Source organism: Perna viridis, chromosome 5 (genome assembly GCF_037379345.1).
Source record: "Perna viridis isolate PV_CMFRI_1.1 ecotype Kerala chromosome 5, ASM3737934v1, whole genome shotgun sequence".
Taxonomy (NCBI): domain Eukaryota; kingdom Metazoa; phylum Mollusca; class Bivalvia; order Mytilida; family Mytilidae; genus Perna; species Perna viridis.
Genome location: NC_142449.1, coordinates 40,581,663 through 40,602,795, shown reverse-complemented (window position 1 = coordinate 40,602,795; position 21,133 = coordinate 40,581,663). Strand labels below are relative to the sequence as shown.

The following is a 21,133-nucleotide window of genomic DNA, read 5'->3' as shown; positions in this document are numbered from 1 at the left end:
TATACATAAAAATGCACGTTCTAATAAAACGAACGAAAACTCGTATTCCATTTTCTGTGTCATTTTTGTGATTTTTTTAAAAAATGGCCAGAAATAAAAAGAAATGTCTACGGCATCCGGTATTCCCAGGCGGTCACCCATCCAAGTACTAACCGGACTCGACGCTGCTTAACTTCGGTGATCGGACGAGAACCGGTGCTTTCAGCGTGATATGGTCGTAGACACTAAATGATGTGAAAATTTGCTATATAAAGATTCTAGTTCCTTAAGACATATAGAAAAACAAAACATTTTATGTAGGCTTGGCTGAAGAATTCGCCCCGCTCTCTAAATAAAGTGACATAAAGAAAATACAATTACTTCTAAAATAAAATTGATACAAAAGAAAAAATATTATTAAATAAATTTCAGAGACTAACATTCAATTTAAATATCAAACTCACCACAGATCCACAAGCAGACGCCCCAGCCCTGCCCCCTCCTTTTTTTTGACAGCGCTCAATCGTGTCAATTTGTCTCAGTTGTAGCACGAAAAGTCCGTGCACGCGCTAATTTTAAAATGAATTGTAAAATGGAAAATGTAATTGCTTCAAACTTTGCAAAATGACAGGACAAATTTTACTCACCGGCGGCTTCAAACCCTGCCTCCCTTTCGTCTGACTGTCGCCATGCGACGTCAAAGTCACAATGACAATATGGGAGCCTTCTAGTCCAATATACGCCCCCGCTATGTTATACTTTTAACGCCTTTTCCTGCTTTTCAATTATGACTATACATAAAAATGCACGTTCTAATAAAACGAACGAAAACTCGTATTCCATTTTCTGTGTCATTTTTGTGATTTTTTTAAAAAATGGCCAGAAATAAAAAGAAATGTCTACGGCATCCGGTATTCCCAGGCGGTCACCCATCCAAGTACTAACCGGACTCGACGCTGCTTAACTTCGGTGATCGGACGAGAACCGGTGCTTTCAGCGTGATATGGTCGTAGACACTAAATGATGTGAAAATTTGCTATATAAAGATTCTAGTTCCTTAAGACATATAGAAAAACAAAACATTTTATGTAGGCTTGGCTGAAGAATTCGCCCCGCTCTCTAAATAAAGTGACATAAAGAAAATACAATTACTTCTAAAATAAAATTGATACAAAAGAAAAAATATTATTAAATAAATTTCAGAGACTAACATTCAATTTAAATATCAAACTCACCACAGATCCACAAGCAGACGCCCCAGCCCTGCCCCCTCCTTTTTTTTGACAGCGCTCAATCGTGTCAATTTGTCTCAGTTGTAGCACGAAAAGTCCGTGCACGCGCTAATTTTAAAATGAATTGTAAAATGGAAAATGTAATTGCTTCAAACTTTGCAAAATGACAGGACAAATTTTACTCACCGGCGGCTTCAAACCCTGCCTCCCTTTCGTCTGACTGTCGCCATGCGACGTCAAAGTCACAATGACAATATGGGAGCCTTCTAGTCCAATATACGCCCCCGCTATGTTATACTTTTAACGCCTTTTCCTGCTTTTCAATTATGACTATACATAAAAATGCACGTTCTAATAAAACGAACGAAAACTCGTATTCCATTTTCTGTGTCATTTTTGTGATTTTTTTAAAAAATGGCCAGAAATAAAAAGAAATGTCTACGGCATCCGGTATTCCCAGGCGGTCACCCATCCAAGTACTAACCGGACTCGACGCTGCTTAACTTCGGTGATCGGACGAGAACCGGTGCTTTCAGCGTGATATGGTCGTAGACACTAAATGATGTGAAAATTTGCTATATAAAGATTCTAGTTCCTTAAGACATATAGAAAAACAAAACATTTTATGTAGGCTTGGCTGAAGAATTCGCCCCGCTCTCTAAATAAAGTGACATAAAGAAAATACAATTACTTCTAAAATAAAATTGATACAAAAGAAAAAATATTATTAAATAAATTTCAGAGACTAACATTCAATTTAAATATCAAACTCACCACAGATCCACAAGCAGACGCCCCAGCCCTGCCCCCTCCTTTTTTTTGACAGCGCTCAATCGTGTCAATTTGTCTCAGTTGTAGCACGAAAAGTCCGTGCACGCGCTAATTTTAAAATGAATTGTAAAATGGAAAATGTAATTGCTTCAAACTTTGCAAAATGACAGGACAAATTTTACTCACCGGCGGCTTCAAACCCTGCCTCCCTTTCGTCTGACTGTCGCCATGCGACGTCAAAGTCACAATGACAATATGGGAGCCTTCTAGTCCAATATACGCCCCCGCTATGTTATACTTTTAACGCCTTTTCCTGCTTTTCAATTATGACTATACATAAAAATGCACGTTCTAATAAAACGAACGAAAACTCGTATTCCATTTTCTGTGTCATTTTTGTGATTTTTTTAAAAAATGGCCAGAAATAAAAAGAAATGTCTACGGCATCCGGTATTCCCAGGCGGTCACCCATCCAAGTACTAACCGGACTCGACGCTGCTTAACTTCGGTGATCGGACGAGAACCGGTGCTTTCAGCGTGATATGGTCGTAGACACTAAATGATGTGAAAATTTGCTATATAAAGATTCTAGTTCCTTAAGACATATAGAAAAACAAAACATTTTATGTAGGCTTGGCTGAAGAATTCGCCCCGCTCTCTAAATAAAGTGACATAAAGAAAATACAATTACTTCTAAAATAAAATTGATACAAAAGAAAAAATATTATTAAATAAATTTCAGAGACTAACATTCAATTTAAATATCAAACTCACCACAGATCCACAAGCAGACGCCCCAGCCCTGCCCCCTCCTTTTTTTTGACAGCGCTCAATCGTGTCAATTTGTCTCAGTTGTAGCACGAAAAGTCCGTGCACGCGCTAATTTTAAAATGAATTGTAAAATGGAAAATGTAATTGCTTCAAACTTTGCAAAATGACAGGACAAATTTTACTCACCGGCGGCTTCAAACCCTGCCTCCCTTTCGTCTGACTGTCGCCATGCGACGTCAAAGTCACAATGACAATATGGGAGCCTTCTAGTCCAATATACGCCCCCGCTATGTTATACTTTTAACGCCTTTTCCTGCTTTTCAATTATGACTATACATAAAAATGCACGTTCTAATAAAACGAACGAAAACTCGTATTCCATTTTCTGTGTCATTTTTGTGATTTTTTTAAAAAATGGCCAGAAATAAAAAGAAATGTCTACGGCATCCGGTATTCCCAGGCGGTCACCCATCCAAGTACTAACCGGACTCGACGCTGCTTAACTTCGGTGATCGGACGAGAACCGGTGCTTTCAGCGTGATATGGTCGTAGACACTAAATGATGTGAAAATTTGCTATATAAAGATTCTAGTTCCTTAAGACATATAGAAAAACAAAACATTTTATGTAGGCTTGGCTGAAGAATTCGCCCCGCTCTCTAAATAAAGTGACATAAAGAAAATACAATTACTTCTAAAATAAAATTGATACAAAAGAAAAAATATTATTAAATAAATTTCAGAGACTAACATTCAATTTAAATATCAAACTCACCACAGATCCACAAGCAGACGCCCCAGCCCTGCCCCCTCCTTTTTTTTGACAGCGCTCAATCGTGTCAATTTGTCTCAGTTGTAGCACGAAAAGTCCGTGCACGCGCTAATTTTAAAATGAATTGTAAAATGGAAAATGTAATTGCTTCAAACTTTGCAAAATGACAGGACAAATTTTACTCACCGGCGGCTTCAAACCCTGCCTCCCTTTCGTCTGACTGTCGCCATGCGACGTCAAAGTCACAATGACAATATGGGAGCCTTCTAGTCCAATATACGCCCCCGCTATGTTATACTTTTAACGCCTTTTCCTGCTTTTCAATTATGACTATACATAAAAATGCACGTTCTAATAAAACGAACGAAAACTCGTATTCCATTTTCTGTGTCATTTTTGTGATTTTTTTAAAAAATGGCCAGAAATAAAAAGAAATGTCTACGGCATCCGGTATTCCCAGGCGGTCACCCATCCAAGTACTAACCGGACTCGACGCTGCTTAACTTCGGTGATCGGACGAGAACCGGTGCTTTCAGCGTGATATGGTCGTAGACACTAAATGATGTGAAAATTTGCTATATAAAGATTCTAGTTCCTTAAGACATATAGAAAAACAAAACATTTTATGTAGGCTTGGCTGAAGAATTCGCCCCGCTCTCTAAATAAAGTGACATAAAGAAAATACAATTACTTCTAAAATAAAATTGATACAAAAGAAAAAATATTATTAAATAAATTTCAGAGACTAACATTCAATTTAAATATCAAACTCACCACAGATCCACAAGCAGACGCCCCAGCCCTGCCCCCTCCTTTTTTTTGACAGCGCTCAATCGTGTCAATTTGTCTCAGTTGTAGCACGAAAAGTCCGTGCACGCGCTAATTTTAAAATGAATTGTAAAATGGAAAATGTAATTGCTTCAAACTTTGCAAAATGACAGGACAAATTTTACTCACCGGCGGCTTCAAACCCTGCCTCCCTTTCGTCTGACTGTCGCCATGCGACGTCAAAGTCACAATGACAATATGGGAGCCTTCTAGTCCAATATACGCCCCCGCTATGTTATACTTTTAACGCCTTTTCCTGCTTTTCAATTATGACTATACATAAAAATGCACGTTCTAATAAAACGAACGAAAACTCGTATTCCATTTTCTGTGTCATTTTTGTGATTTTTTTAAAAAATGGCCAGAAATAAAAAGAAATGTCTACGGCATCCGGTATTCCCAGGCGGTCACCCATCCAAGTACTAACCGGACTCGACGCTGCTTAACTTCGGTGATCGGACGAGAACCGGTGCTTTCAGCGTGATATGGTCGTAGACACTAAATGATGTGAAAATTTGCTATATAAAGATTCTAGTTCCTTAAGACATATAGAAAAACAAAACATTTTATGTAGGCTTGGCTGAAGAATTCGCCCCGCTCTCTAAATAAAGTGACATAAAGAAAATACAATTACTTCTAAAATAAAATTGATACAAAAGAAAAAATATTATTAAATAAATTTCAGAGACTAACATTCAATTTAAATATCAAACTCACCACAGATCCACAAGCAGACGCCCCAGCCCTGCCCCCTCCTTTTTTTTGACAGCGCTCAATCGTGTCAATTTGTCTCAGTTGTAGCACGAAAAGTCCGTGCACGCGCTAATTTTAAAATGAATTGTAAAATGGAAAATGTAATTGCTTCAAACTTTGCAAAATGACAGGACAAATTTTACTCACCGGCGGCTTCAAACCCTGCCTCCCTTTCGTCTGACTGTCGCCATGCGACGTCAAAGTCACAATGACAATATGGGAGCCTTCTAGTCCAATATACGCCCCCGCTATGTTATACTTTTAACGCCTTTTCCTGCTTTTCAATTATGACTATACATAAAAATGCACGTTCTAATAAAACGAACGAAAACTCGTATTCCATTTTCTGTGTCATTTTTGTGATTTTTTTAAAAAATGGCCAGAAATAAAAAGAAATGTCTACGGCATCCGGTATTCCCAGGCGGTCACCCATCCAAGTACTAACCGGACTCGACGCTGCTTAACTTCGGTGATCGGACGAGAACCGGTGCTTTCAGCGTGATATGGTCGTAGACACTAAATGATGTGAAAATTTGCTATATAAAGATTCTAGTTCCTTAAGACATATAGAAAAACAAAACATTTTATGTAGGCTTGGCTGAAGAATTCGCCCCGCTCTCTAAATAAAGTGACATAAAGAAAATACAATTACTTCTAAAATAAAATTGATACAAAAGAAAAAATATTATTAAATAAATTTCAGAGACTAACATTCAATTTAAATATCAAACTCACCACAGATCCACAAGCAGACGCCCCAGCCCTGCCCCCTCCTTTTTTTTGACAGCGCTCAATCGTGTCAATTTGTCTCAGTTGTAGCACGAAAAGTCCGTGCACGCGCTAATTTTAAAATGAATTGTAAAATGGAAAATGTAATTGCTTCAAACTTTGCAAAATGACAGGACAAATTTTACTCACCGGCGGCTTCAAACCCTGCCTCCCTTTCGTCTGACTGTCGCCATGCGACGTCAAAGTCACAATGACAATATGGGAGCCTTCTAGTCCAATATACGCCCCCGCTATGTTATACTTTTAACGCCTTTTCCTGCTTTTCAATTATGACTATACATAAAAATGCACGTTCTAATAAAACGAACGAAAACTCGTATTCCATTTTCTGTGTCATTTTTGTGATTTTTTTAAAAAATGGCCAGAAATAAAAAGAAATGTCTACGGCATCCGGTATTCCCAGGCGGTCACCCATCCAAGTACTAACCGGACTCGACGCTGCTTAACTTCGGTGATCGGACGAGAACCGGTGCTTTCAGCGTGATATGGTCGTAGACACTAAATGATGTGAAAATTTGCTATATAAAGATTCTAGTTCCTTAAGACATATAGAAAAACAAAACATTTTATGTAGGCTTGGCTGAAGAATTCGCCCCGCTCTCTAAATAAAGTGACATAAAGAAAATACAATTACTTCTAAAATAAAATTGATACAAAAGAAAAAATATTATTAAATAAATTTCAGAGACTAACATTCAATTTAAATATCAAACTCACCACAGATCCACAAGCAGACGCCCCAGCCCTGCCCCCTCCTTTTTTTTGACAGCGCTCAATCGTGTCAATTTGTCTCAGTTGTAGCACGAAAAGTCCGTGCACGCGCTAATTTTAAAATGAATTGTAAAATGGAAAATGTAATTGCTTCAAACTTTGCAAAATGACAGGACAAATTTTACTCACCGGCGGCTTCAAACCCTGCCTCCCTTTCGTCTGACTGTCGCCATGCGACGTCAAAGTCACAATGACAATATGGGAGCCTTCTAGTCCAATATACGCCCCCGCTATGTTATACTTTTAACGCCTTTTCCTGCTTTTCAATTATGACTATACATAAAAATGCACGTTCTAATAAAACGAACGAAAACTCGTATTCCATTTTCTGTGTCATTTTTGTGATTTTTTTAAAAAATGGCCAGAAATAAAAAGAAATGTCTACGGCATCCGGTATTCCCAGGCGGTCACCCATCCAAGTACTAACCGGACTCGACGCTGCTTAACTTCGGTGATCGGACGAGAACCGGTGCTTTCAGCGTGATATGGTCGTAGACACTAAATGATGTGAAAATTTGCTATATAAAGATTCTAGTTCCTTAAGACATATAGAAAAACAAAACATTTTATGTAGGCTTGGCTGAAGAATTCGCCCCGCTCTCTAAATAAAGTGACATAAAGAAAATACAATTACTTCTAAAATAAAATTGATACAAAAGAAAAAATATTATTAAATAAATTTCAGAGACTAACATTCAATTTAAATATCAAACTCACCACAGATCCACAAGCAGACGCCCCAGCCCTGCCCCCTCCTTTTTTTTGACAGCGCTCAATCGTGTCAATTTGTCTCAGTTGTAGCACGAAAAGTCCGTGCACGCGCTAATTTTAAAATGAATTGTAAAATGGAAAATGTAATTGCTTCAAACTTTGCAAAATGACAGGACAAATTTTACTCACCGGCGGCTTCAAACCCTGCCTCCCTTTCGTCTGACTGTCGCCATGCGACGTCAAAGTCACAATGACAATATGGGAGCCTTCTAGTCCAATATACGCCCCCGCTATGTTATACTTTTAACGCCTTTTCCTGCTTTTCAATTATGACTATACATAAAAATGCACGTTCTAATAAAACGAACGAAAACTCGTATTCCATTTTCTGTGTCATTTTTGTGATTTTTTTAAAAAATGGCCAGAAATAAAAAGAAATGTCTACGGCATCCGGTATTCCCAGGCGGTCACCCATCCAAGTACTAACCGGACTCGACGCTGCTTAACTTCGGTGATCGGACGAGAACCGGTGCTTTCAGCGTGATATGGTCGTAGACACTAAATGATGTGAAAATTTGCTATATAAAGATTCTAGTTCCTTAAGACATATAGAAAAACAAAACATTTTATGTAGGCTTGGCTGAAGAATTCGCCCCGCTCTCTAAATAAAGTGACATAAAGAAAATACAATTACTTCTAAAATAAAATTGATACAAAAGAAAAAATATTATTAAATAAATTTCAGAGACTAACATTCAATTTAAATATCAAACTCACCACAGATCCACAAGCAGACGCCCCAGCCCTGCCCCCTCCTTTTTTTTGACAGCGCTCAATCGTGTCAATTTGTCTCAGTTGTAGCACGAAAAGTCCGTGCACGCGCTAATTTTAAAATGAATTGTAAAATGGAAAATGTAATTGCTTCAAACTTTGCAAAATGACAGGACAAATTTTACTCACCGGCGGCTTCAAACCCTGCCTCCCTTTCGTCTGACTGTCGCCATGCGACGTCAAAGTCACAATGACAATATGGGAGCCTTCTAGTCCAATATACGCCCCCGCTATGTTATACTTTTAACGCCTTTTCCTGCTTTTCAATTATGACTATACATAAAAATGCACGTTCTAATAAAACGAACGAAAACTCGTATTCCATTTTCTGTGTCATTTTTGTGATTTTTTTAAAAAATGGCCAGAAATAAAAAGAAATGTCTACGGCATCCGGTATTCCCAGGCGGTCACCCATCCAAGTACTAACCGGACTCGACGCTGCTTAACTTCGGTGATCGGACGAGAACCGGTGCTTTCAGCGTGATATGGTCGTAGACACTAAATGATGTGAAAATTTGCTATATAAAGATTCTAGTTCCTTAAGACATATAGAAAAACAAAACATTTTATGTAGGCTTGGCTGAAGAATTCGCCCCGCTCTCTAAATAAAGTGACATAAAGAAAATACAATTACTTCTAAAATAAAATTGATACAAAAGAAAAAATATTATTAAATAAATTTCAGAGACTAACATTCAATTTAAATATCAAACTCACCACAGATCCACAAGCAGACGCCCCAGCCCTGCCCCCTCCTTTTTTTTGACAGCGCTCAATCGTGTCAATTTGTCTCAGTTGTAGCACGAAAAGTCCGTGCACGCGCTAATTTTAAAATGAATTGTAAAATGGAAAATGTAATTGCTTCAAACTTTGCAAAATGACAGGACAAATTTTACTCACCGGCGGCTTCAAACCCTGCCTCCCTTTCGTCTGACTGTCGCCATGCGACGTCAAAGTCACAATGACAATATGGGAGCCTTCTAGTCCAATATACGCCCCCGCTATGTTATACTTTTAACGCCTTTTCCTGCTTTTCAATTATGACTATACATAAAAATGCACGTTCTAATAAAACGAACGAAAACTCGTATTCCATTTTCTGTGTCATTTTTGTGATTTTTTTAAAAAATGGCCAGAAATAAAAAGAAATGTCTACGGCATCCGGTATTCCCAGGCGGTCACCCATCCAAGTACTAACCGGACTCGACGCTGCTTAACTTCGGTGATCGGACGAGAACCGGTGCTTTCAGCGTGATATGGTCGTAGACACTAAATGATGTGAAAATTTGCTATATAAAGATTCTAGTTCCTTAAGACATATAGAAAAACAAAACATTTTATGTAGGCTTGGCTGAAGAATTCGCCCCGCTCTCTAAATAAAGTGACATAAAGAAAATACAATTACTTCTAAAATAAAATTGATACAAAAGAAAAAATATTATTAAATAAATTTCAGAGACTAACATTCAATTTAAATATCAAACTCACCACAGATCCACAAGCAGACGCCCCAGCCCTGCCCCCTCCTTTTTTTTGACAGCGCTCAATCGTGTCAATTTGTCTCAGTTGTAGCACGAAAAGTCCGTGCACGCGCTAATTTTAAAATGAATTGTAAAATGGAAAATGTAATTGCTTCAAACTTTGCAAAATGACAGGACAAATTTTACTCACCGGCGGCTTCAAACCCTGCCTCCCTTTCGTCTGACTGTCGCCATGCGACGTCAAAGTCACAATGACAATATGGGAGCCTTCTAGTCCAATATACGCCCCCGCTATGTTATACTTTTAACGCCTTTTCCTGCTTTTCAATTATGACTATACATAAAAATGCACGTTCTAATAAAACGAACGAAAACTCGTATTCCATTTTCTGTGTCATTTTTGTGATTTTTTTAAAAAATGGCCAGAAATAAAAAGAAATGTCTACGGCATCCGGTATTCCCAGGCGGTCACCCATCCAAGTACTAACCGGACTCGACGCTGCTTAACTTCGGTGATCGGACGAGAACCGGTGCTTTCAGCGTGATATGGTCGTAGACACTAAATGATGTGAAAATTTGCTATATAAAGATTCTAGTTCCTTAAGACATATAGAAAAACAAAACATTTTATGTAGGCTTGGCTGAAGAATTCGCCCCGCTCTCTAAATAAAGTGACATAAAGAAAATACAATTACTTCTAAAATAAAATTGATACAAAAGAAAAAATATTATTAAATAAATTTCAGAGACTAACATTCAATTTAAATATCAAACTCACCACAGATCCACAAGCAGACGCCCCAGCCCTGCCCCCTCCTTTTTTTTGACAGCGCTCAATCGTGTCAATTTGTCTCAGTTGTAGCACGAAAAGTCCGTGCACGCGCTAATTTTAAAATGAATTGTAAAATGGAAAATGTAATTGCTTCAAACTTTGCAAAATGACAGGACAAATTTTACTCACCGGCGGCTTCAAACCCTGCCTCCCTTTCGTCTGACTGTCGCCATGCGACGTCAAAGTCACAATGACAATATGGGAGCCTTCTAGTCCAATATACGCCCCCGCTATGTTATACTTTTAACGCCTTTTCCTGCTTTTCAATTATGACTATACATAAAAATGCACGTTCTAATAAAACGAACGAAAACTCGTATTCCATTTTCTGTGTCATTTTTGTGATTTTTTTAAAAAATGGCCAGAAATAAAAAGAAATGTCTACGGCATCCGGTATTCCCAGGCGGTCACCCATCCAAGTACTAACCGGACTCGACGCTGCTTAACTTCGGTGATCGGACGAGAACCGGTGCTTTCAGCGTGATATGGTCGTAGACACTAAATGATGTGAAAATTTGCTATATAAAGATTCTAGTTCCTTAAGACATATAGAAAAACAAAACATTTTATGTAGGCTTGGCTGAAGAATTCGCCCCGCTCTCTAAATAAAGTGACATAAAGAAAATACAATTACTTCTAAAATAAAATTGATACAAAAGAAAAAATATTATTAAATAAATTTCAGAGACTAACATTCAATTTAAATATCAAACTCACCACAGATCCACAAGCAGACGCCCCAGCCCTGCCCCCTCCTTTTTTTTGACAGCGCTCAATCGTGTCAATTTGTCTCAGTTGTAGCACGAAAAGTCCGTGCACGCGCTAATTTTAAAATGAATTGTAAAATGGAAAATGTAATTGCTTCAAACTTTGCAAAATGACAGGACAAATTTTACTCACCGGCGGCTTCAAACCCTGCCTCCCTTTCGTCTGACTGTCGCCATGCGACGTCAAAGTCACAATGACAATATGGGAGCCTTCTAGTCCAATATACGCCCCCGCTATGTTATACTTTTAACGCCTTTTCCTGCTTTTCAATTATGACTATACATAAAAATGCACGTTCTAATAAAACGAACGAAAACTCGTATTCCATTTTCTGTGTCATTTTTGTGATTTTTTTAAAAAATGGCCAGAAATAAAAAGAAATGTCTACGGCATCCGGTATTCCCAGGCGGTCACCCATCCAAGTACTAACCGGACTCGACGCTGCTTAACTTCGGTGATCGGACGAGAACCGGTGCTTTCAGCGTGATATGGTCGTAGACACTAAATGATGTGAAAATTTGCTATATAAAGATTCTAGTTCCTTAAGACATATAGAAAAACAAAACATTTTATGTAGGCTTGGCTGAAGAATTCGCCCCGCTCTCTAAATAAAGTGACATAAAGAAAATACAATTACTTCTAAAATAAAATTGATACAAAAGAAAAAATATTATTAAATAAATTTCAGAGACTAACATTCAATTTAAATATCAAACTCACCACAGATCCACAAGCAGACGCCCCAGCCCTGCCCCCTCCTTTTTTTTGACAGCGCTCAATCGTGTCAATTTGTCTCAGTTGTAGCACGAAAAGTCCGTGCACGCGCTAATTTTAAAATGAATTGTAAAATGGAAAATGTAATTGCTTCAAACTTTGCAAAATGACAGGACAAATTTTACTCACCGGCGGCTTCAAACCCTGCCTCCCTTTCGTCTGACTGTCGCCATGCGACGTCAAAGTCACAATGACAATATGGGAGCCTTCTAGTCCAATATACGCCCCCGCTATGTTATACTTTTAACGCCTTTTCCTGCTTTTCAATTATGACTATACATAAAAATGCACGTTCTAATAAAACGAACGAAAACTCGTATTCCATTTTCTGTGTCATTTTTGTGATTTTTTTAAAAAATGGCCAGAAATAAAAAGAAATGTCTACGGCATCCGGTATTCCCAGGCGGTCACCCATCCAAGTACTAACCGGACTCGACGCTGCTTAACTTCGGTGATCGGACGAGAACCGGTGCTTTCAGCGTGATATGGTCGTAGACACTAAATGATGTGAAAATTTGCTATATAAAGATTCTAGTTCCTTAAGACATATAGAAAAACAAAACATTTTATGTAGGCTTGGCTGAAGAATTCGCCCCGCTCTCTAAATAAAGTGACATAAAGAAAATACAATTACTTCTAAAATAAAATTGATACAAAAGAAAAAAATATTATTAAATAAATTTCAGAGACTAACATTCAATTTAAATATCAAACTCACCACAGATCCACAAGCAGACGCCCCAGCCCTGCCCCCTCCTTTTTTTTGACAGCGCTCAATCGTGTCAATTTGTCTCAGTTGTAGCACGAAAAGTCCGTGCACGCGCTAATTTTAAAATGAATTGTAAAATGGAAAATGTAATTGCTTCAAACTTTGCAAAATGACAGGACAAATTTTACTCACCGGCGGCTTCAAACCCTGCCTCCCTTTCGTCTGACTGTCGCCATGCGACGTCAAAGTCACAATGACAATATGGGAGCCTTCTAGTCCAATATACGCCCCCGCTATGTTATACTTTTAACGCCTTTTCCTGCTTTTCAATTATGACTATACATAAAAATGCACGTTCTAATAAAACGAACGAAAACTCGTATTCCATTTTCTGTGTCATTTTTGTGATTTTTTTAAAAAATGGCCAGAAATAAAAAGAAATGTCTACGGCATCCGGTATTCCCAGGCGGTCACCCATCCAAGTACTAACCGGACTCGACGCTGCTTAACTTCGGTGATCGGACGAGAACCGGTGCTTTCAGCGTGATATGGTCGTAGACACTAAATGATGTGAAAATTTGCTATATAAAGATTCTAGTTCCTTAAGACATATAGAAAAACAAAACATTTTATGTAGGCTTGGCTGAAGAATTCGCCCCGCTCTCTAAATAAAGTGACATAAAGAAAATACAATTACTTCTAAAATAAAATTGATACAAAAGAAAAAATATTATTAAATAAATTTCAGAGACTAACATTCAATTTAAATATCAAACTCACCACAGATCCACAAGCAGACGCCCCAGCCCTGCCCCCTCCTTTTTTTTGACAGCGCTCAATCGTGTCAATTTGTCTCAGTTGTAGCACGAAAAGTCCGTGCACGCGCTAATTTTAAAATGAATTGTAAAATGGAAAATGTAATTGCTTCAAACTTTGCAAAATGACAGGACAAATTTTACTCACCGGCGGCTTCAAACCCTGCCTCCCTTTCGTCTGACTGTCGCCATGCGACGTCAAAGTCACAATGACAATATGGGAGCCTTCTAGTCCAATATACGCCCCCGCTATGTTATACTTTTAACGCCTTTTCCTGCTTTTCAATTATGACTATACATAAAAATGCACGTTCTAATAAAACGAACGAAAACTCGTATTCCATTTTCTGTGTCATTTTTGTGATTTTTTTAAAAAATGGCCAGAAATAAAAAGAAATGTCTACGGCATCCGGTATTCCCAGGCGGTCACCCATCCAAGTACTAACCGGACTCGACGCTGCTTAACTTCGGTGATCGGACGAGAACCGGTGCTTTCAGCGTGATATGGTCGTAGACACTAAATGATGTGAAAATTTGCTATATAAAGATTCTAGTTCCTTAAGACATATAGAAAAACAAAACATTTTATGTAGGCTTGGCTGAAGAATTCGCCCCGCTCTCTAAATAAAGTGACATAAAGAAAATACAATTACTTCTAAAATAAAATTGATACAAAAGAAAAAATATTATTAAATAAATTTCAGAGACTAACATTCAATTTAAATATCAAACTCACCACAGATCCACAAGCAGACGCCCCAGCCCTGCCCCCTCCTTTTTTTTGACAGCGCTCAATCGTGTCAATTTGTCTCAGTTGTAGCACGAAAAGTCCGTGCACGCGCTAATTTTAAAATGAATTGTAAAATGGAAAATGTAATTGCTTCAAACTTTGCAAAATGACAGGACAAATTTTACTCACCGGCGGCTTCAAACCCTGCCTCCCTTTCGTCTGACTGTCGCCATGCGACGTCAAAGTCACAATGACAATATGGGAGCCTTCTAGTCCAATATACGCCCCCGCTATGTTATACTTTTAACGCCTTTTCCTGCTTTTCAATTATGACTATACATAAAAATGCACGTTCTAATAAAACGAACGAAAACTCGTATTCCATTTTCTGTGTCATTTTTGTGATTTTTTTAAAAAATGGCCAGAAATAAAAAGAAATGTCTACGGCATCCGGTATTCCCAGGCGGTCACCCATCCAAGTACTAACCGGACTCGACGCTGCTTAACTTCGGTGATCGGACGAGAACCGGTGCTTTCAGCGTGATATGGTCGTAGACACTAAATGATGTGAAAATTTGCTATATAAAGATTCTAGTTCCTTAAGACATATAGAAAAACAAAACATTTTATGTAGGCTTGGCTGAAGAATTCGCCCCGCTCTCTAAATAAAGTGACATAAAGAAAATACAATTACTTCTAAAATAAAATTGATACAAAAGAAAAAATATTATTAAATAAATTTCAGAGACTAACATTCAATTTAAATATCAAACTCACCACAGATCCACAAGCAGACGCCCCAGCCCTGCCCCCTCCTTTTTTTTGACAGCGCTCAATCGTGTCAATTTGTCTCAGTTGTAGCACGAAAAGTCCGTGCACGCGCTAATTTTAAAATGAATTGTAAAATGGAAAATGTAATTGCTTCAAACTTTGCAAAATGACAGGACAAATTTTACTCACCGGCGGCTTCAAACCCTGCCTCCCTTTCGTCTGACTGTCGCCATGCGACGTCAAAGTCACAATGACAATATGGGAGCCTTCTAGTCCAATATACGCCCCCGCTATGTTATACTTTTAACGCCTTTTCCTGCTTTTCAATTATGACTATACATAAAAATGCACGTTCTAATAAAACGAACGAAAACTCGTATTCCATTTTCTGTGTCATTTTTGTGATTTTTTTAAAAAATGGCCAGAAATAAAAAGAAATGTCTACGGCATCCGGTATTCCCAGGCGGTCACCCATCCAAGTACTAACCGGACTCGACGCTGCTTAACTTCGGTGATCGGACGAGAACCGGTGCTTTCAGCGTGATATGGTCGTAGACACTAAATGATGTGAAAATTTGCTATATAAAGATTCTAGTTCCTTAAGACATATAGAAAAACAAAACATTTTATGTAGGCTTGGCTGAAGAATTCGCCCCGCTCTCTAAATAAAGTGACATAAAGAAAATACAATTACTTCTAAAATAAAATTGATACAAAAGAAAAAATATTATTAAATAAATTTCAGAGACTAACATTCAATTTAAATATCAAACTCACCACAGATCCACAAGCAGACGCCCCAGCCCTGCCCCCTCCTTTTTTTTGACAGCGCTCAATCGTGTCAATTTGTCTCAGTTGTAGCACGAAAAGTCCGTGCACGCGCTAATTTTAAAATGAATTGTAAAATGGAAAATGTAATTGCTTCAAACTTTGCAAAATGACAGGACAAATTTTACTCACCGGCGGCTTCAAACCCTGCCTCCCTTTCGTCTGACTGTCGCCATGCGACGTCAAAGTCACAATGACAATATGGGAGCCTTCTAGTCCAATATACGCCCCCGCTATGTTATACTTTTAACGCCTTTTCCTGCTTTTCAATTATGACTATACATAAAAATGCACGTTCTAATAAAACGAACGAAAACTCGTATTCCATTTTCTGTGTCATTTTTGTGATTTTTTTAAAAAATGGCCAGAAATAAAAAGAAATGTCTACGGCATCCGGTATTCCCAGGCGGTCACCCATCCAAGTACTAACCGGACTCGACGCTGCTTAACTTCGGTGATCGGACGAGAACCGGTGCTTTCAGCGTGATATGGTCGTAGACACTAAATGATGTGAAAATTTGCTATATAAAGATTCTAGTTCCTTAAGACATATAGAAAAACAAAACATTTTATGTAGGCTTGGCTGAAGAATTCGCCCCGCTCTCTAAATAAAGTGACATAAAGAAAATACAATTACTTCTAAAATAAAATTGATACAAAAGAAAAAATATTATTAAATAAATTTCAGAGACTAACATTCAATTTAAATATCAAACTCACCACAGATCCACAAGCAGACGCCCCAGCCCTGCCCCCTCCTTTTTTTTGACAGCGCTCAATCGTGTCAATTTGTCTCAGTTGTAGCACGAAAAGTCCGTGCACGCGCTAATTTTAAAATGAATTGTAAAATGGAAAATGTAATTGCTTCAAACTTTGCAAAATGACAGGACAAATTTTACTCACCGGCGGCTTCAAACCCTGCCTCCCTTTCGTCTGACTGTCGCCATGCGACGTCAAAGTCACAATGACAATATGGGAGCCTTCTAGTCCAATATACGCCCCCGCTATGTTATACTTTTAACGCCTTTTCCTGCTTTTCAATTATGACTATACATAAAAATGCACGTTCTAATAAAACGAACGAAAACTCGTATTCCATTTTCTGTGTCATTTTTGTGATTTTTTTAAAAAATGGCCAGAAATAAAAAGAAATGTCTACGGCATCCGGTATTCCCAGGCGGTCACCCATCCAAGTACTAACCGGACTCGACGCTGCTTAACTTCGGTGATCGGACGAGAACCGGTGCTTTCAGCGTGATATGGTCGTAGACACTAAATGATGTGAAAATTTGCTATATAAAGATTCTAGTTCCTTAAGACATATAGAAAAACAAAACATTTTATGTAGGCTTGGCTGAAGAATTCGCCCCGCTCTCTAAATAAAGTGACATAAAGAAAATACAATTACTTCTAAAATAAAATTGATACAAAAGAAAAAAATATTATTAAATAAATTTCAGAGACTAACATTCAATTTAAATATCAAACTCACCACAGATCCACAAGCAGACGCCCCAGCCCTGCCCCCTCCTTTTTTTTGACAGCGCTCAATCGTGTCAATTTGTCTCAGTTGTAGCACGAAAAGTCCGTGCACGCGCTAATTTTAAAATGAATTGTAAAATGGAAAATGTAATTGCTTCAAACTTTGCAAAATGACAGGACAAATTTTACTCACCGGCGGCTTCAAACCCTGCCTCCCTTTCGTCTGACTGTCGCCATGCGACGTCAAAGTCACAATGACAATATGGGAGCCTTCTAGTCCAATATACGCCCCCGCTATGTTATACTTTTAACGCCTTTTCCTGCTTTTCAATTATGACTATACATAAAAATGCACGTTCTAATAAAACGAACGAAAACTCGTATTCCATTTTCTGTGTCATTTTTGTGATTTTTTTAAAAAATGGCCAGAAATAAAAAGAAATGTCTACGGCATCCGGTATTCCCAGGCGGTCACCCATCCAAGTACTAACCGGACTCGACGCTGCTTAACTTCGGTGATCGGACGAGAACCGGTGCTTTCAGCGTGATATGGTCGTAGACACTAAATGATGTGAAAATTTGCTATATAAAGATTCTAGTTCCTTAAGACATATAGAAAAACAAAACATTTTATGTAGGCTTGGCTGAAGAATTCGCCCCGCTCTCTAAATAAAGTGACATAAAGAAAATACAATTACTTCTAAAATAAAATTGATACAAAAGAAAAAATATTATTAAATAAATTTCAGAGACTAACATTCAATTTAAATATCAAACTCACCACAGATCCACAAGCAGACGCCCCAGCCCTGCCCCCTCCTTTTTTTTGACAGCGCTCAATCGTGTCAATTTGTCTCAGTTGTAGCACGAAAAGTCCGTGCACGCGCTAATTTTAAAATGAATTGTAAAATGGAAAATGTAATTGCTTCAAACTTTGCAAAATGACAGGACAAATTTTACTCACCGGCGGCTTCAAACCCTGCCTCCCTTTCGTCTGACTGTCGCCATGCGACGTCAAAGTCACAATGACAATATGGGAGCCTTCTAGTCCAATATACGCCCCCGCTATGTTATACTTTTAACGCCTTTTCCTGCTTTTCAATTATGACTATACATAAAAATGCACGTTCTAATAAAACGAACGAAAACTCGTATTCCATTTTCTGTGTCATTTTTGTGATTTTTTTAAAAAATGGCCAGAAATAAAAAGAAATGTCTACGGCATCCGGTATTCCCAGGCGGTCACCCATCCAAGTACTAACCGGACTCGACGCTGCTTAACTTCGGTGATCGGACGAGAACCGGTTTTTTATCTTGATAAAATTTTATTCACAGTAAAACATCATATAAAAGAATTATTGGGCTAATCTCCCAATAATTCACATATCACAGATCACAAATTGTCCTTAAATTACATTGACAGTATATATATGAATAAGTATATTTAAAAGTCTATCACAACATTATCATCAGAGATGCGCAGAACAGGATTGTCATTCAAGTAATATTTTTGAAACAAAGAAAAGTTCTTTTTCTGTATATAATACATGTAAGCATAATTAACATGCTTTTGAAGAACAGATTTAAAATAAGAAATAATGTGCAAAACTTTCTCATCTTTCATGACTAAATTTCTTCTTTTTACAACACAAAACCTTCTAACAGATAAAGCAGTATTAACAAAATAAAAGTTTACTTTTTTATCTTTCTTGAGTAGACCGAAATAACATAGAAAATTAAAGTCTAACATATTGATAAAGCTAGGTGAACTATTACACAATATATTATGTAAAAAGTCTTTAAAAAAGTCATTGAATCGAGTCAAACATCTACACGAAATTATAAGATGTTCTAAGTCCTCATGCATATCATCACAAACTGGACACAATGAATCATCAGTAATGCGACATCTCAATAACCTCTCCTTAGTAAATAAAACTCTATGAAATATTTTAAATGATAACTCAATCCAATCACTTGGTAAAAATGGAAAGTTCAAAATTGTTTGGACTTTTTGAGTATCAAAATCAGAACACATCTCACACCAATATTTGACAGCATTTGGTTCTTTTGATAATGATTTCAACAACATAGAATAAAAAAACTTTGTTGTACTAGGAAAAGAGTACTTTCTATTATTAACATTACATTCTATATTCAAACTGAGATTTCTACGAACATTTTCATTATTTTCTACTAAAATTTTACATTCATCAGGAATACATTGTTTTATACATTGTACTACCTTAATAATCTTAGCAGCAGATACCTGTGGAAACTTTTCAGAAACAATATCTTGAACAAACTCATCTCTCATGAATCCCTTTTTACATTCAAATGCTAAATCTTTCACTTTAATAATGCCTGCATCTATAAAAGTCTTGATATACAGCATATTACCATTATTAGTAATCAAAGGATTATTGAACAGAGGCAGGTCAAATACATTATTCAAATTGATATCAATTTCAATATAATCACGTATCTTTCCCCAAGCAAACAGCATACATTTATAAAAATCAGGTAAACTCCCCAACTGTCTCTGCTTAAATTCACAGAACAAAATCTCAATACCAAGTTTCATATCTTGTACTTTGGAAAAGAAATAAGTACAAAGATGCTTCCAAACAGCACAATACTCTACATCTAACAAACGACTTAAAAATTTAAGTCTAAACGCATACATCTTATGTAAAATTTCTGGAAAGTTCAAACCTCCATCTAGTATTCTATTAATAACAACATCATAAGCAACCAAAGATGGTTTATCATTCCACAAAAACCCGATGCACAATTTCTTTATATCTAAATAGTATTTTTCTGGTATATTAACTACCATCAGAGTATACCAAAGTTTGCTCATTAAAAGAGTATTTATCACAGTTACTCTACCATGTATTGACAATTGTCTCATTTTCCAAAGATTCAGTATTTTTGAAATAGACTGCACTTTGCATTCCCAATTCAGACTATCACATAACTTTTTATCCTTGCCAATCCATATGCCTAAAAGCTGTAAAACCCCATCACACTCTTTAATTTTCCAAGCATCTAAATCATTTTTTGATATTTTCCCAGTACCCAATGCCAAAATTTCAGATTTATCTTTATTTAATTTTGCCCCAGATGCTTGTTCATACAATTGTAAAACATTAAATGATTCAGTTACTGAATTTTTGTCAGACAATATCAATGTAGTGTCATCAGCATGTGAAAATATTTTTTCTTCAATATTCACAACAGGAATGTTAATACCTTGAATCCTATCATTCCTTTTGATCATTATACTTAAAGGTTCAGCAACTAAAACATACAATAAAGCAGATATTGGGCAACCTTGTTTAACAGAGTTTGCCAATGGAAAATATTTGGATAGGAAACCATTGCACTTGACAGTACTAAAAATATCTGTATAAAAAATTTTTATCCAAGATATAAATCTCTCCCCAAAACCAAATTTTTGTAAAACCGAAAAAAGATATTCATGCCCAACCCTGTCAAAAGCCTTTTCCTGATCTAACTTTAACAAATAACATTCTAGATTATCCATTTCAACCAAGTCAATTATGTCTCTTACAGTAACAGTAGTATCAGAGATGTCTTTACCTATTATACAACAACTCTGAGTTGGTGAAATAATCTTTGGAAGTACAAATTTAAACCTATTTGCCATGACTCTTGCTAATATTTTATAATCTACATTCAATAAACTGATAGGTCTAAAATTTTTCAAGTC

At 37.2% G+C, this 21,133-nt stretch overlaps 24 non-coding genes across 24 annotated transcripts; all 24 read right to left on the bottom strand.

Moving 5' to 3' along the window:
* Positions 1–104: 104 nt before the first annotated feature.
* On the bottom strand, positions 105–223 carry LOC148617544 (5S ribosomal RNA). Its single transcript, XR_015922670.1, has one exon. It is a non-coding gene; the product is annotated as a 5S ribosomal RNA (ribosomal RNA).
* A 652-nt stretch (positions 224–875) lies between these two features.
* LOC148617543 (5S ribosomal RNA) lies at positions 876–994 on the bottom strand. The gene has a single exon (XR_015922669.1). It is a non-coding gene; the product is annotated as a 5S ribosomal RNA (ribosomal RNA).
* Positions 995–1,646: 652 nt separating this feature from the next.
* Positions 1,647–1,765, bottom strand: LOC148617542 (5S ribosomal RNA). Its single transcript, XR_015922668.1, has one exon. It is a non-coding gene; the product is annotated as a 5S ribosomal RNA (ribosomal RNA).
* Positions 1,766–2,417: 652 nt separating this feature from the next.
* Positions 2,418–2,536, bottom strand: LOC148617541 (5S ribosomal RNA). Its single transcript, XR_015922667.1, has one exon. It is a non-coding gene; the product is annotated as a 5S ribosomal RNA (ribosomal RNA).
* Positions 2,537–3,188: 652 nt separating this feature from the next.
* On the bottom strand, positions 3,189–3,307 carry LOC148617540 (5S ribosomal RNA). Its single transcript, XR_015922666.1, has one exon. It is a non-coding gene; the product is annotated as a 5S ribosomal RNA (ribosomal RNA).
* Positions 3,308–3,959: 652 nt separating this feature from the next.
* LOC148617539 (5S ribosomal RNA) lies at positions 3,960–4,078 on the bottom strand. Its single transcript, XR_015923123.1, has one exon. It is a non-coding gene; the product is annotated as a 5S ribosomal RNA (ribosomal RNA).
* A 652-nt stretch (positions 4,079–4,730) lies between these two features.
* Positions 4,731–4,849, bottom strand: LOC148617538 (5S ribosomal RNA). Its single transcript, XR_015923122.1, has one exon. It is a non-coding gene; the product is annotated as a 5S ribosomal RNA (ribosomal RNA).
* Positions 4,850–5,501: 652 nt separating this feature from the next.
* On the bottom strand, positions 5,502–5,620 carry LOC148617537 (5S ribosomal RNA). The gene has a single exon (XR_015923121.1). It is a non-coding gene; the product is annotated as a 5S ribosomal RNA (ribosomal RNA).
* A 652-nt stretch (positions 5,621–6,272) lies between these two features.
* Positions 6,273–6,391, bottom strand: LOC148617536 (5S ribosomal RNA). The gene has a single exon (XR_015923120.1). It is a non-coding gene; the product is annotated as a 5S ribosomal RNA (ribosomal RNA).
* A 652-nt stretch (positions 6,392–7,043) lies between these two features.
* LOC148617535 (5S ribosomal RNA) lies at positions 7,044–7,162 on the bottom strand. Its single transcript, XR_015923116.1, has one exon. It is a non-coding gene; the product is annotated as a 5S ribosomal RNA (ribosomal RNA).
* Positions 7,163–7,814: 652 nt separating this feature from the next.
* LOC148617534 (5S ribosomal RNA) lies at positions 7,815–7,933 on the bottom strand. The gene has a single exon (XR_015923104.1). It is a non-coding gene; the product is annotated as a 5S ribosomal RNA (ribosomal RNA).
* Positions 7,934–8,585: 652 nt separating this feature from the next.
* Positions 8,586–8,704, bottom strand: LOC148617533 (5S ribosomal RNA). The gene has a single exon (XR_015923093.1). It is a non-coding gene; the product is annotated as a 5S ribosomal RNA (ribosomal RNA).
* Positions 8,705–9,356: 652 nt separating this feature from the next.
* On the bottom strand, positions 9,357–9,475 carry LOC148617532 (5S ribosomal RNA). Its single transcript, XR_015923082.1, has one exon. It is a non-coding gene; the product is annotated as a 5S ribosomal RNA (ribosomal RNA).
* A 652-nt stretch (positions 9,476–10,127) lies between these two features.
* On the bottom strand, positions 10,128–10,246 carry LOC148617531 (5S ribosomal RNA). The gene has a single exon (XR_015923078.1). It is a non-coding gene; the product is annotated as a 5S ribosomal RNA (ribosomal RNA).
* Positions 10,247–10,898: 652 nt separating this feature from the next.
* LOC148617530 (5S ribosomal RNA) lies at positions 10,899–11,017 on the bottom strand. The gene has a single exon (XR_015923067.1). It is a non-coding gene; the product is annotated as a 5S ribosomal RNA (ribosomal RNA).
* Positions 11,018–11,669: 652 nt separating this feature from the next.
* LOC148617529 (5S ribosomal RNA) lies at positions 11,670–11,788 on the bottom strand. The gene has a single exon (XR_015923056.1). It is a non-coding gene; the product is annotated as a 5S ribosomal RNA (ribosomal RNA).
* A 652-nt stretch (positions 11,789–12,440) lies between these two features.
* Positions 12,441–12,559, bottom strand: LOC148617528 (5S ribosomal RNA). The gene has a single exon (XR_015923045.1). It is a non-coding gene; the product is annotated as a 5S ribosomal RNA (ribosomal RNA).
* Positions 12,560–13,212: 653 nt separating this feature from the next.
* LOC148617527 (5S ribosomal RNA) lies at positions 13,213–13,331 on the bottom strand. Its single transcript, XR_015923034.1, has one exon. It is a non-coding gene; the product is annotated as a 5S ribosomal RNA (ribosomal RNA).
* Positions 13,332–13,983: 652 nt separating this feature from the next.
* LOC148617526 (5S ribosomal RNA) lies at positions 13,984–14,102 on the bottom strand. The gene has a single exon (XR_015923023.1). It is a non-coding gene; the product is annotated as a 5S ribosomal RNA (ribosomal RNA).
* Positions 14,103–14,754: 652 nt separating this feature from the next.
* On the bottom strand, positions 14,755–14,873 carry LOC148617525 (5S ribosomal RNA). Its single transcript, XR_015923012.1, has one exon. It is a non-coding gene; the product is annotated as a 5S ribosomal RNA (ribosomal RNA).
* A 652-nt stretch (positions 14,874–15,525) lies between these two features.
* On the bottom strand, positions 15,526–15,644 carry LOC148617524 (5S ribosomal RNA). Its single transcript, XR_015923000.1, has one exon. It is a non-coding gene; the product is annotated as a 5S ribosomal RNA (ribosomal RNA).
* A 652-nt stretch (positions 15,645–16,296) lies between these two features.
* On the bottom strand, positions 16,297–16,415 carry LOC148617523 (5S ribosomal RNA). Its single transcript, XR_015922989.1, has one exon. It is a non-coding gene; the product is annotated as a 5S ribosomal RNA (ribosomal RNA).
* Positions 16,416–17,067: 652 nt separating this feature from the next.
* Positions 17,068–17,186, bottom strand: LOC148617522 (5S ribosomal RNA). The gene has a single exon (XR_015922978.1). It is a non-coding gene; the product is annotated as a 5S ribosomal RNA (ribosomal RNA).
* Positions 17,187–17,839: 653 nt separating this feature from the next.
* On the bottom strand, positions 17,840–17,958 carry LOC148617521 (5S ribosomal RNA). The gene has a single exon (XR_015922967.1). It is a non-coding gene; the product is annotated as a 5S ribosomal RNA (ribosomal RNA).
* Positions 17,959–21,133: the final 3,175 nt, after the last annotated feature.